Genomic DNA, 14198 nt, shown 5'->3' with positions numbered 1-14198 from the left:
AAATGTTAGAGAACCTAAATTGAAGTTTAGAGAATCTACAAAGTGAAGAGACTTTTAGTGCAAAAACCTTTAACTATAGTAAATTTGCCTCTAAATTTTTTTTAAAAACCATGAAAAACCCTCACTTTAGTGTAATCTCATCTACATACTTTAGTGTAATCTCATCTACATATTTTGAACTTTATCTCTAAATTCTAGATTTGAAGGTGAGGAAACATACAAAGTACAAAAAAATTGAATGTTAAATCTTTCAAATATAATAAAGTTGCTCGTGAAATTTTTCATATGTAAGTTTCTAAGCTTTTTGTCCAAAGGAGCTAGCTTGGTTGTTTGAACATTCATCTTGGTGACCAAGGTCATCGGTTTAAATGTGGCCAAGTGATCCATTGGTGCTTGTGGATGTTGTTCGTCACCTCGCACGAGAGTTTTGCGATTTGTAAAAAAAAAGTTTCCAAGCTTTTAGGAGAAAGCGCACCAACACTTAGTGAATCCAGAAAACGGATGCTTACCTATTTCCTTGAGTACCCATCTTTTACTACCAAGCACTCTCGACCATTGCGGAATCCTTGTCCCCTATTCGCCTCCACTTCATAGCCGAGTTACTGCTGCTGACCTTCGCGGTGCCATCGCTTGGCCTACTGTATCTATACATGATCATTCGTAGGTATCCTTGTTAAGGTCTCGGCTTGGTCCCGATGACCCACCTCACTCTGTCTCTTTCTCTGTCTACTTTCTAGTGGTAGAGCACTCTCTCTCTCTCTCTCTCTCTCTCTCACACACACACACACACACACACACACACACTTTCGATTACTATAGTCTGAGCACTCTCTCTCTCTCTCTCTCTCTCTCACTCACACACACACACACACACACACACACACACTTTCGATTACTATAGTCTACACCTTGTTGGAGAAGGCTGGATTTGTGTAGTCTATGGGGTCTCTCTCTCTCTCTCTCTCTCTCTCTCTCACTCACACACACACACACACACACACACACACACACAGAGGTTGACAACTGTTTGTTAGGCATACAATTTTGACTCTTCCACATCATTGAAAAAGGATAACTTTCTCTCTCTCTCTCTCTCTCTCTCTCTCACACACACACACACACACACACACATACACACACACACATAGAGGTTGACACCTACAAATTTTGAGATTCATCTCTAATTTTTTTTTAATGGAAAATTTACAAGCACTCACTCACTAGAGTAAGTTCTAAGGAATTCAAAACATAAAAATGACAACATCCCCATGCTCCAAAAGAGCAATGGATGCAAAAGAATAACAACTTAACATTACAACCTTAAATTTTCAATTGAAGCTGACAATTTCTCCAAAGTAGCAAGAAACTACAATGGTTAGAGAACCTAGATTGAAGTTTAGACAATCTACAAAGTGCATTTCTCCAAAGTAGCAAGAAACTACAAAGGTTAGAGAACTTAGATTTAAGTTTAGAGAATCTACAAAGTGCAGAGAAGTTTAGTGCAAAAACCATCAAATATAGTAAAGTTGCCTTTAAAATTTTGGAAAAAAGCATGGTTAACCGAATGCTAAAAAAACCCTCACTTTAGAGCAATTGCATTTACATATTTTGAAATTTATCTCTAAATTCTAACTTTGAAGGTGAGGAAACATACAAAGTATAGAGAAATTGAATGTAAAAGCTTTCAAATATAATAAAGTTGCCCCTAAAAGTTCTCATACGTAAGTTTCCAAGCTTTTCGTCCAAAGGAGCTAGCTTGATTGTTTGAGCCTTCATCCTTGGTGACCACAGTCATCGGTTCAAACGCGGCCAAGTCCGTTGGCACTCACGGATGTTGTGTGTAACATCGCACGAGAGTTGTGGGATTTGCCAAAAAAAAGTTTCCAAGCTTTTAGGAGAAACCGCACCAACACTTAGTGACTCAAGAAAACGCATGCTTACCTATTGCCTTGAGCACCCATATTCTACTACCAAGCACTCCCCACCATCGGGGAATGCTTGTCCCCTATTAGCTTCCATTTCATAGTCGAGTTATTGCTGCTGACCATCGGGGGGAGAGAGAGAGATACTAAGGCAAACAAAGAAAGAGAGTGGGTTGGGCGCCAAGAAAAGGAAGAAAAGGAGCTCTCTCTCTCTCTCTCTCTCTCTCTCTCTCTCTCTCTCTCTCGGATGGGCCACACACTCCTAAGATTTAATTTGAAGCTTAGGACACTCACAATAATCAAAGAAAAAAACCTAGGTTTAGATAATCCCACCTACACATTTTGAGATTCATCTCTCAGTTTTTTAAAAAGAAAATTACCGACACTCACTCACAAGAGTAAGTTGTAAGGAATTCAAAACATAAAGACTACAACATCCCCATGCTCAAAAAGAGAAGTGGATGCAAAAGAATAACAACTTCACATTACAACCTTCAATTTTAAATTGAAGGTGACAATTTCTCCAAAGTAATAAGAAACTACAAAGGTCAAAGAATCTAAATTGAAGTTTAGAGAATCTACAAAGTATAGAGAAGTTTAGTGCAAAAATCTTCAACTATAGTAAATTTGCCTCTAAAATTTTGGAAAAAAGCACGATTTAGCCGAATGCTCGAAAACCCTTACTTTAGTGTAATCCCATCTACATATCTTGAAATTTATCGCTAAATTCTAGATTTGAAGGTGAGGAAACATACAAAGGATAGAGAAAATGAATGTAAAAGCTTTCAAATATAATAAAGTTGCCCCTAAAATTGCCCCGTGCTCAAGATGGCTAAGTGTAACTGGAAAGAATTCTTAAAACCAGTGAAAAGGTTTCTTTGGAAGAACAACACGAAAACCTCCCAGCCATGGCAGTGGGTTAGATGGGAGGTAGTTGCTCGCCCGATAGATCAAGGAGGGCTCGGCATTCTTAACTGTGTATCCCATGCTGAGGCCCTTTGTGCCAAATTTATGGTCTCATTGGCTAAATAGGACCAAGCTTGGGCTATCATGACCAAGGAAATGCTTGATGCAGTAAAATTGGCATTGAAAGGGGGAACGTGGAAGGGGGTTGTGATGCACGACAAACGTCTCACCCCGAAGTGGTCTTATCTTAGATCTGGTGGACTCTCAGGGGAACTAATGAGGAAGTGCAAAAGAGCAGCTGAGGTTTTGGAATGGGGGGAAGCAGCCAGATACTTTAAGAACTCCATTTTGCAATGGTCCCCTTGGCTCTCTAAAATATTGGGGCCGCCACAAAGCCCCTATTGGATAGAAATGGCCAGGAATGTGAATAATAAGGGACTCGTTCGACTAGAGCAATTCTGGATGGCAACAGTGAGTGTTGAAAAATTGTGGACTCTTTAGCCAACCAATTTCAATTGAATGGATTTGAGATCTTACTAGTCTACAGGGTGATGAAAGAGCTTGATAAGGTGGTGATTCCAATTTGTGAATCCAACTTTGAATGGGATGCTTGGAGATGGCGTAGGAATAGCCTCTTTTGGAAACCACATTATGAAGGCATTTACCATGCATTAATGCACGAGGCTAATTGGTATAGCCCCCTCAACAAACTATGGAAGAGGCACTGGACGGAAAAACGATGGGAGGGAGTCATGGAGAACATCTAGAAGCCAAGGTGGCCTCGGTATAGGAAGATATTTCTATGGAAAGTGATGTGGAGTGCTCTATCGACGGGCGTAAAGATACAAGAAAGAGGAATCGGGTTGATCGTTGCTCGGGGTGCAGAATAGCTAGTGAAGACCTATCCCACCTTTTCATGGGATGCCAGGCAATCAGTGGCATGGCTAGGAAAATATGCAAGTGGATTCAAATAACATGGCAAATTAAGTTCTTCAAGACTAATCTGTTCTTTGGTAGTAATAGGTTGGGAAGTCTTGCTCTTCTTGTCTGCACTCAAATAATCAGGTACTGCTTCTTTCACCATATTTGGCAAGCAAGGAACCGCCACATGTTTGAGGGGGGTCTAGTTGTGGCAAGCTCTAATCATACAAGAGAGCAGAGTTATGATCGACGATCGGAGGAAAACGAGCCTCAGAGGATTGGTCTAGAACAATACATGTCATGATGACATCTTGCAATAGTAAAACCTAGGAGTACTTGTGGTTTCTCTGTCAAGCAGAAAACTTGTAATCCTTTGACCCTCAAGGCTCGAGGTTGGTATACATTTCTGATGTTCTTAATACTATCCACTCACAATTGTGAGTTTTGCAAAAAAACAAAAAACAGTTTCCAAGCTTTTCGTCCAAAGAAGCTAGCTTGGTTGTTTGAGCATCCATCCTTGGTGACTAAGGTCATCGGTTCAAATGCGACCAAGTGACTTGTTGGCACTCACGGATGTTGTTCGTCACCTCACACGAGAGTTGTGCGATTTGCAAAAAAAGAGTTTCCAAGCTTTTAGGAGAAAGCACCCCAACACTTAGTGACTCAAGAAAACGCATGCTTACCTATTGCCTTGAGCACTCATCTTCTACTACCAAGCACTCCCCACCATTGGGGAATGCTTGTCCCCTATTCTCCTCCACTTCATAGCCGAGTTATTGTTACTGGCCTTCGCGGTGCCATCGCTTGGCCTACCGTACCTATACATGATCATTAGTAGCTATCCGGTTCACGTCTTGGCTTGGTCTCGGTTACCCACCTCACTTTGTCTACTTTCTAGTGGTAGAGCACTCTCTCTCTCTCTCTCTCTCTCTCTCTCTCTCTCTCTCTTACACACACACACACACACAATTTCGATTACTATAGTCTACACCTTGTTTGATAAGGGTGGATTTGCGCAGTCTATGGGGTCTCTCTCTATTGTGTTGTAATGTATATGAGGATCGCACTATTATGCAACAAAATGTACGTCGCAAAGCATATGAGGAAAGAAGCAAGAAGGTTAAGGTGTCATCTCAAGAAGAAAAGTCACGTGATGAGGATGCAAGTACACCCAACAAATAGGGACACATGATCTATGAGACCAACTCACGCTTGCGAATAGGCTTTTGGAATTGTAACGGGTATCCATGGAATGCGGGAATTGGCATTGATGAGCTTACCAATGACTCCAATGTGATGCTTCTTACTAAAACATGGGAGCGTGATGTGCAATGAATTCTTGGATTTGACAAATACAATGTGCATTCTTTGATGTGGGCCAAAAATGCAAAGCAACAAAGAGGCCAAGGAGGCGTAGCATGTATGACCAAAAAGGGTTTGAAAGATATTTCCATTGTCAAAGTAGATAAGTATAAATGCTACTTATGACTGAAAATCAGGCCACCAAATGGTCAAGTCATGTTTGTGGCTGGTTGCTACATTCCTCACTATGACTCCAACTTTTATGCTCTCTTGGATATGGATAGAGATCAGAGGAAGACTGTAACATTTAATGGCCTAAAAACTTGTGTGTAGTAAAAATTAACATGAAATCGTGGGCATTTCATTAGAATAGATTCCTAATGATAATTACAAGAGTGATTGGGTGGAGAGAGCAACAAAAAGCATAACACCTAGCTAGATAGCATGAACAATACTTTCAAAAGAGAGAGAAATTAAGCTATTGACAACTGTTGAGGACCGGATTTACATGGAGCCGGTCCCCCCTCCAAAAGGCTTTGTATTATGGTTTCTCCCATGAAGAGAGACATTGTACAATACAATTATTTGTGTTCCTTCAAGACTAGCTAGTGCAATGAAGATGAAAGCTTCATGCACTAAGAAAAACACTTATCAAACACAATATCAATTCTCCCCGGTCTCAGACCCAAGACCTCACACACCTTTGAAGATGGTGAGAGCTAGCAGGGTATGAGAGTAGATTGAGAGGAAGAAGGAGTAGTCTTACGAGAAAGATGTACATCTCCTCACATAATCACTCATATTAGCATAGCTTAGCTTAGTAATTAGCATGGTAGAGGAGATGAGCATGCATTGAAGCTTGGATCTTGGTTGGATTTGAATCACAAAGCCAAGAGTTGTTGGTGTAGGCCTCCCTTCTCACAAGCTTGGAGTAGGTGATAAGCTTTCCATTAAAGCTTGAGAAGGAGAGAGAGTCTTCTTTACTTCACACATGAGATTGTGTGAGTGTGTGTGTGATAATGCCTTGCAAAATCAGCCCCCTCTCTCTCTTGGTCGACCCCTCTTGCTATTTGCTCATGCTCTACCCTCATTGGACTTCCCTAGGCCTAGCCAATGGTACTTAAGCAGTATAAGTGATAGCCTTCTGACATGTGTCCCCCTTTCCCCTTTTGTGAGAGCTTTAGGTAATTTAATAATTCAACTAAACTCTTGTAATGGGGTTGATCAGGAAAGGCTTAAACAGATTCTGCATATTCCCTGATAATTGCCTAACACTTAACCAACCACCAATACAGGACTACACAGTATGTATGAACTTCAAACCTTCAGATACTTCATCGACAGGATCAAAGGGATTACATATATCTCATATTTATACTCAGGATTTCATCAGTTATTCATCAGACATAGATCAGAATCAGAACAGACAATAGACAGATAGATATAACTGTCGCCTTCCATTTCCCATCATCATCACACACATCAGCGTCATCCCCTTACTTCCTTACATCATCGAAGATCACAAAAGATACAAAAGCCCCTACGAAAAGTTACATCCTTTCACATAATGTCTTTTCCTACTTACTTCCTAATAGGTTTCTGATTATCTCCTGAGTTGACTCTGACTTGATGACTTCCTGATTGGAATCTGAAGTCATCCTGATAGTTCCCTGACTGTATATTAATTATGGTAAAGGTCCCCTTTACCACCTGGCACACGCGGTGGTACCAAAAAGAAACTTTTTGGCGACCTGAACCCACAATTCCCTTGATCACTCCTTTTGTTCAACCTCCAGCACACCATCTTCTTGAGTAAGCATTTCTTCAACTTTGTCCTCCACATTTTGCAATTCTCTATCTCCCTGATCATCTACTATCAGCTGTTGCAAGCTTTCTTCTTCATTAATCTGCGCTTGCTGCATCAGATTTGTTTCAGGTACAGTCTTCTCCTTTTCTGCAACCACACTGTTTTGCCCCTGACCTACAATCTCTTCAGAAAACTTTTCCAATTCCTGATTATCTTTTTCCACATGCTGTGCAATTGTATCCACTAAAGTATCCAACATTGGAGTCTTTAGTACATCATCTTCCTGAACACCCTCTTTTTCAATCTGTTTGTTGTCCTGTGACTGTTGCTCAAGGAGAGAGTTATATTTTTCATGTAACTCCTCATACTGAAATTTCAGTAACTCATACTCCTCCTTGTTTTCTTCTTTGGCAAATATTTCATATGGTTTAGACATCACTTCTTCTAGCCTGACTCCCAGATTTTGCCAAATTTGTTCTCCCTGCTTCCTCAGTTGAGCCTTCATGTCTTCAACCTCCTCAGGTGACAAGTACCATCCATCAATTGACAACTCATCATCTGTGCATTCTCTAATTTGCTTTTCCACATCTTTACAGGCTACCACTCTATTCAGCAGAACCCTGTTGTCTGCTTCTAAAGCTACATTAGTATTTGCTAAATTCCCCAACTCCATAGTCAACACTGCTTTCCACTCATTCTGCCACACTTTGTACATTTTTGCATTGCTCTCTCTTCTGTGCAAATGACCCTGAAACATCTTTAACTTTTCTTCCATTTTCTGATTTTGCTATGATGCTGCCTTGAGCTTCTCCTCCAACTCTTCAATTTCCTCCACTGTCATTGTCTTTTTACTCAGCTGCCTTGCCAATTCTTCTTTCTCCTCCACAAGTTTTCCATTTGTCCTCTCCAAAAGTACACTGTTCATGTTCTGCTGCTCCACAAACTCCTTTAATATCTCTACAGACTCTAAGGCTTTTGAGTATGTAACATCTTGAAAAAATTGTTTAACAAGAGACTGTTTGATATCCTCTTGCTTCTTTCCACTCTCAGTCTCCTTGGTCTGCACGACATCTAACCTTCTTTTCTTCAACTTGATGGAACGCTTCACTGGAGTTGTCTGAGCCCCCACAAGCTTTATCTGTCCATCTTCCTCTTCAGCCCAGAATTTTGGAATCTCTACATCTGTATTCAACCCCATAGTTTCCATACATTCACCATGTGAATACTTTGCTGACCACATACTCTTATATATGCCTGTCTTGGACTCATGATACTTCTTTGTCTTCATTTCCCTGTCAATCATCTGCTCAGAATCCAACAGTTCATGCTGCCCAAATGCTTCCTGACTGTGTCCTTCCTGTCTGTCAGCCACCTGTCTTGACCCTGATGGTGTCATCGCCCTCAATACACCATTACTCTTTACATGCATGAAAATTGCAGCAATCAAAGGTCCCACTTTTGTACTTCTCTACACTCTTTTCTTTTCTTTGAAAAATACCTCTGAATGTATTCTTTCATACAACATTGTTGCCCATCCAAATCTCTTACCCTTCTCTGGCATGCTAAGAATTGCATAATTCTCTCTTGATATGTAATCCAACTTCACCAATAACATGACCCTTTCCAAAAACCATTTTATTTGCTGCAATCTCTCTGCATCAGACACATTTTTCAAAGCAAAATAATTGCGAGTACCTTCACTCTTCCCGAATTCTGCATCCATGTCCTCCTCAGATGCTTTGTCCACCGCATTATCAATTCCTTCAGGCAATCCAAATACTGTCGCCACTAATGCTGCTGACAAGTAAACTCCGTGTCCCACCAATCCATTACAATCTATAAGTTGCGCCATCATCATGCCTGTTTGAGTCGTGAAACGCCAGTGTGTCCATGGAAACTGTGCATACTCCAATAGCTGAATAGACTGCAGCCATCGTGCATGTCTGGGCTGGAAGGAATCGATCTCCACCTTAAAATCCATGAGATGATGCTCTGTTGCTTGTCTGGCCTTCATTTGAAGCGGTGTCGGCTGCTGTACATCCTCTTCCTCATCGTCGATCTCCACCATTGTTCCAGGGCTTGGACTTGCCGATCTCAACCCCCTCCTTTGCACCATCGCTTCAAAATCTGCAGCTTCTCTAGCTAACGGCGGCGTACGCTAGGCTTGCTCTTCACCTAGCAACACACTCTTTCTCTTCTGCATGGCGGGCACTAACGTTGACGCACTATTACTTGAGATGTCAAGTCCTCTGTCGGTTTGAAACGTGGTCTCACACTCCACCTTCACTTCTCTATTCATAATACCTCGTACCCCCGAATCGAGAAAATATATTCCCACCTCATTTTGACACTCTTTTTGAGGAACCTCCCCTTCAAATAATTTCAACCGATACCCATTCAGTGGTTTTCCAAACTGGTTCCCAACTTCATCTTGTAACACAAAAGTTCCTGGCCCTCTGACTTCTACTATCTGATAAGGCCCTACATATCTCAGCTTGAGTTTCCTTGGTCTTGGCCCCAACTTATTGTTATATACCATGACCCAATCTCCTTCTTTAAAAAATTTGAACTTAATGTGTCGAGACACCCATGCTTTCCTTCTGTTCTGCACTGCTTCTGCCAAATAAGCACTCAGAATCCTATCCTCCTCCAATTTCAACAAGGATTCCTCCCTGAAAGGTATAGACTCTTCTGGAGACAGTCTATGCTCAGCTGCAATTCTCAGACTAGGAACTACAAATTCCATTGGTACTACTGCTTCTAGTCCATATACTAGCCTGAAAGGTGTCTGACCTGTTGTCACCTTGAAAGCTGTCCTGAAAGCCCACAAAGCAGAATCAAGCTTTGTATCCCAATCCTTCCTATTGTCCTCCACAATCTTCTTCAAAATTTTGATCAGGATCTTATTAGTACTCTCTGCCTGTCCATTTGCTTGTGGATAATACACTGTAGACTTCTTGTGTATTATCAGGTGTGACTCAGTCAACTTCTTGATCACTTTGTTGAGGAAATGTACTCCTTGATCTGAAACCAATTCCACAGGACACCCAAATCTGGTCATAATATTCCTATAGAGGAATCTTGCCACACTACTTGCAGTATTATCCCTTAGTGCCACTGCTTCAACCCATTTTGTTGCATAATCAATGGCCACCAGAATATATCTATTTTGAGTATTTCTTGCAGAAGGAATAATAGGTCCCATGAAATCCAACCCCCACTTTTGAAAATGTTCAAGTGGTACCACTGGTTGCAAAGGCATCCTATCTGCATTATTTGGCCTTCCATCCCTCTGACAGACCAAACACTGCCTGCAATAGTTGTAAGCATCCTTATGAATACTTGGCCACCATAACCCTGCCTGAAATACTTTTCTAGCAGTTACTTCATGAGAAAAGTGTCCTCCAGCATTGCCCCAATGAGCCTCTGAAAGAACTGCCTTTTGTTCAGCTTTCCCTGAAACACACCTTCTGATCACCTGATCTATTCCTTTCTTGTATAACATTCCTGATATTACCATAAATGATCTGCTCCTCAATGCCAACCTCTTCCTTCTATCTGAAGTCATCTCTTCTGGAAAAAAACCCTCCATGAAGAACTGAAACATCTCATCATACTAATCTTCTGCTATCAGACCTGTCACCACCTGAAACAATCCTGCATCAGGTAATTCATCAGGCACTCCATCTCGTGGTTCTCCTGTCTCCAATCTGCTCATGTAATCTGCAATGGCATGCTCTTTCCCCGGTGTATGCACCACACTATAGTCAAATTCCTGAAGTAAAAGAACCCATCTTGCCAACCTGCCTGACAACTGTGGTTTATTAACCATATAGATCAAAGCTTGATGATCCACATGAAACACCACCTTATTGGCCAACAAGTAATGCCTGAACTTCTTCAATGCATAAACCATGCCTAAACCTTCTCTTTCAGTTACTGAATAGTTCCTTTCAGCAGAGGATAGCACCCTGCTTGTATAATAGATAGGTCTAAACCATCCCTTCTCACTCTCTTGCATCAGGACTGCTCCCACTGCACAATGACTTACATCCACAAATATATGGAATGGAAAATTCCAATCTGGAGAAATTAGAATTGGTGCCACCACCAACATCTTCTTCAATAATTCAAAGGCCTTTTGCTGATCAGTAGACCATAAGAATGGTACATCCTTCTTGGTAAGCTTTGTCAGTGATTGACAAACATATGCCAAATACCTCAAAAATCTGTTATGCCACTTTACTTGTCCCAAAAACCTTGACAACTGCTTCAAGTTCTTAGGTACTGGTGCCTTCAGAATTGCCTCCACCTTCCTGGAATCAATGGCAATCCCTTATTTTGATATCACATGTCCCAAAAGAATCCCACTGCTTACTGCAAATGCACACTTTTCAGGGTTCAAAGAAAGTCTAGCTTCCCTGCACTTCTGCAAACAGAGCCTGAGATGTCCCAAATGCTCATCTTTTCTCCCAAAAACACTGAAATCATCCAGGAACACCCTCATAAAAGTTGTCAAGAAAGGAGCAAACACTTGCTGAACCCACTTCTGAAAAGTAGGAGGTGCATTTTTCAATCCAAACCCCATCACATTGTAAGCAAACACTCCCCATTCTGTAATAAAGGCTGTTTTTTCTCTGTCCTCCACTGCCATCCTAATCTGATTATAGCCACTAAAACCATCCAAAAAGCTATACATTTCATGTCCTGCAACCGCATCCAACATTGTATCACAATATGGAAGTGGAAAAGGATCAGTCAGTGTGGCAGCATTCAGCTTCCTCCAATCCACACAAACCCTGATCTTCCCATTCTTCTTTGGAACAACCACTATTGGAGATAACCATGTCACCTTGTCAACCGGGTAAATGAAACCTACTGCCAAAAGCTTGTCCAATTCCTCTTTCACCTGCTTAGAATAACTTGGGTTTAATCTGTATCTTTGTTGTACCACTGGGACTGCATCAACCTTCAGGTTGATCCTGTGTTCACAAAAAGCTGGATCCACTCCTTTCATGTCACTGTAGTGCCAGACAAATACATCCTTGTATTCCTTGAGTAAACCCTGCAGTCCTCTTTTAAAATTCTGATCCAGATTGACACTGACCCTGACCTTCTGAGAATTCCCCTCTGTTCCTAGATCCATGTCTTCCAAATCATCTTCCCTTACCCTTGAACGTTTTGAAAGATATTCCTCAAAATCTTTCTCTGCCCTGATCTCTGCCTGTTTCTGTTCTACCTCCAAATCAGATCCTTCAGGAAACAGCTTTCTCTTGCCCAATTTTTTCTTCAATTTCTCCACCTTGGGATCATTAGCTACATATTTCTTTACAATATTTTGTACATCCACTTCAAATATTGGAATGACAGAAGAATTTACCCTAAAAAATTCCTCTTCCTCATCTTCTTCCAATTCTGGAGCCATATTGATTGTTTCTGCATGCAAAGATCTGCAATCAGGTGGAAGTATTTTGTTGGCCACCATCTTCATTCTCACCTTTTTCTTGCCCTGTCTCAATATCACATAATCTGCTCCCCAATGTTGCTTGACTTTTGCTGCTCTAAGCCAAGGTCTCCCAAGAATCATAGGATATGACTGAGAAGACTTTTCCAACTGCAACACCACAAAATTGACTTTAAACTTGAGACCTCCAATCTCAATTTCCTTATTCCTGACAATCCCTAATGGCTAGATCCTCCTCTGATCTGCCATTTTCACTTGAAATGGTGCCGGATCCCAACAGGTAATGTTCATCTTCCTGCATGTTTCCTCTAGAAGTACATTCACTCCTGATCCTCCATCAATCAACACTCCTGGCATAAATATCTGCTCCATCTTTACACTGATCACTGGAACTTTGTAATCAACATCTGCAGGTTGCATTTCTGCTACCTCAATCTCCTGATCCGGATCTTCATCTGTCTGTAAGTCAATCGGATTCTTTCCCCCATACTGTTGTTGTAACTTCTGCATGAATTGGTCTGCAAAGCTTGGTACCAAAATCAAAATCTGCCTCAAACTGATCTGAGTAGGTGCTTCCATTAATGCATCAAAAAACTCCTCAGACATCTTGACTGCAGCTTTCTTCTGTACAGTCAGCGCCTGATCATGTCCTTTACCAACTCCTTCCTGTATTCTGTCCGCCGGATACCTTACTATTGCCTCAGGGACTTCCTGAGTTTCCCTTCTTTTATCCTCCTGTCGCTTGTTCACTTTATTTATCTCCTTCAATACTCCCATTCTAATCTGGTCTTGAACCTTCCAGTCGACTGGTTGTTGTTCTTCTTTTTTCTGAACCTTATCCCCCTTTACCTTTCCTGACGACCTGGTTACCACCATAACTCCAGGAACATTATCCCCCTCTTTAACTCCTTCAATCGAGACACACTCTGTACAATCACATTGGAACAGGTTGCTTGATTCCCCTCTTCCATAGCAGCGCTCATTAGGCATCCGGGCCCTATCAGGCTCCACTTTGGCATTCATCAGGAACTCTTCAGATTCCTGTTCTTTTTCTTCCAACATGACAACATTTAACTCTGCAGGAGGCCTTTGTTGAGGCTAGCCGCCTTTATTATTATATTGTACTATAAGGATCCCCCTCTCACTCCTGTGTTTGCACCACAGGGTGCATTCAGGTCCCTATCTGTGCCCTTGTGTTCCACAATAGGTACACGGTAAATTTCCTCCCATTCTGTCCTGATTCCTTTGATTACCCCACCCTTCTTGGGCTTGAAGTCTCTGAATAGGACCTGAATTTCCCCAGTTTCTAAAATTCTGTGGCCTTCCCTGAGGCCCTCCTGCAATCATGACATTCGCTACAGGTGGATTCATTCTTTGCTGCACCCTTTCTGGAATGCGTCCCCGATAATTTGGATTGTACCAACATCTTTCATCACTATGGCCAAACACTTGACATGTTTGACAATAAGGCCTCTCTGGCATACCCAGTTTTGTAAGACCCAAATTCTTCAATTGACTGACAATCATCTGACTGATGTCTTCTTTTCCAGGAACTGTCTGCTCCCTGCTTTTACCCTTTTTCTCTTTGTCCTTCTCCTGCCTGGAGGATTTCTTCTTTTTCTTCTTACTTTTCTTCTTCTTTTTCTTTTTCTCTGACCAATCATCATCTTCTTCATCAGAATCCTTTTCAGACTCTGAGTCTTCCTCATCTGAGGAGTCATCTGTTTCTTCATCCTCTGAATCTGATTCTTCCCTTTTGGAAGATTTCTTTCTCTTCTCAAGGCTTCCATACCTTCTTTCTGCCCTTGTGGCTGCTTCCACCAACTCATTGAAATCTGCTTCATTGTTGATCACTCCTCTTCCTGCTACTGAACTG

The 14198-nt window shown here is 41.5% G+C and overlaps 1 pseudogene; it reads right to left on the bottom strand.

Moving 5' to 3' along the window:
* Window positions 1-6823: 6823 nt before the first annotated feature.
* On the bottom strand, window positions 6824-13384 carry LOC147440119 (uncharacterized; annotated as a pseudogene).
* Between the last annotated feature and the right edge of the window lie 814 nt (window positions 13385-14198).

The sequence above is a fragment of the Adiantum capillus-veneris genome, chromosome 16, assembly GCF_014529385.1.
Source record: "Adiantum capillus-veneris isolate H3 chromosome 16, ASM1452938v2, whole genome shotgun sequence".
In the NCBI taxonomy this organism is placed as follows: Eukaryota; Viridiplantae; Streptophyta; class Polypodiopsida; order Polypodiales; family Pteridaceae; genus Adiantum; species Adiantum capillus-veneris.
This window is presented reverse-complemented; position numbering and strand designations above follow the sequence as displayed.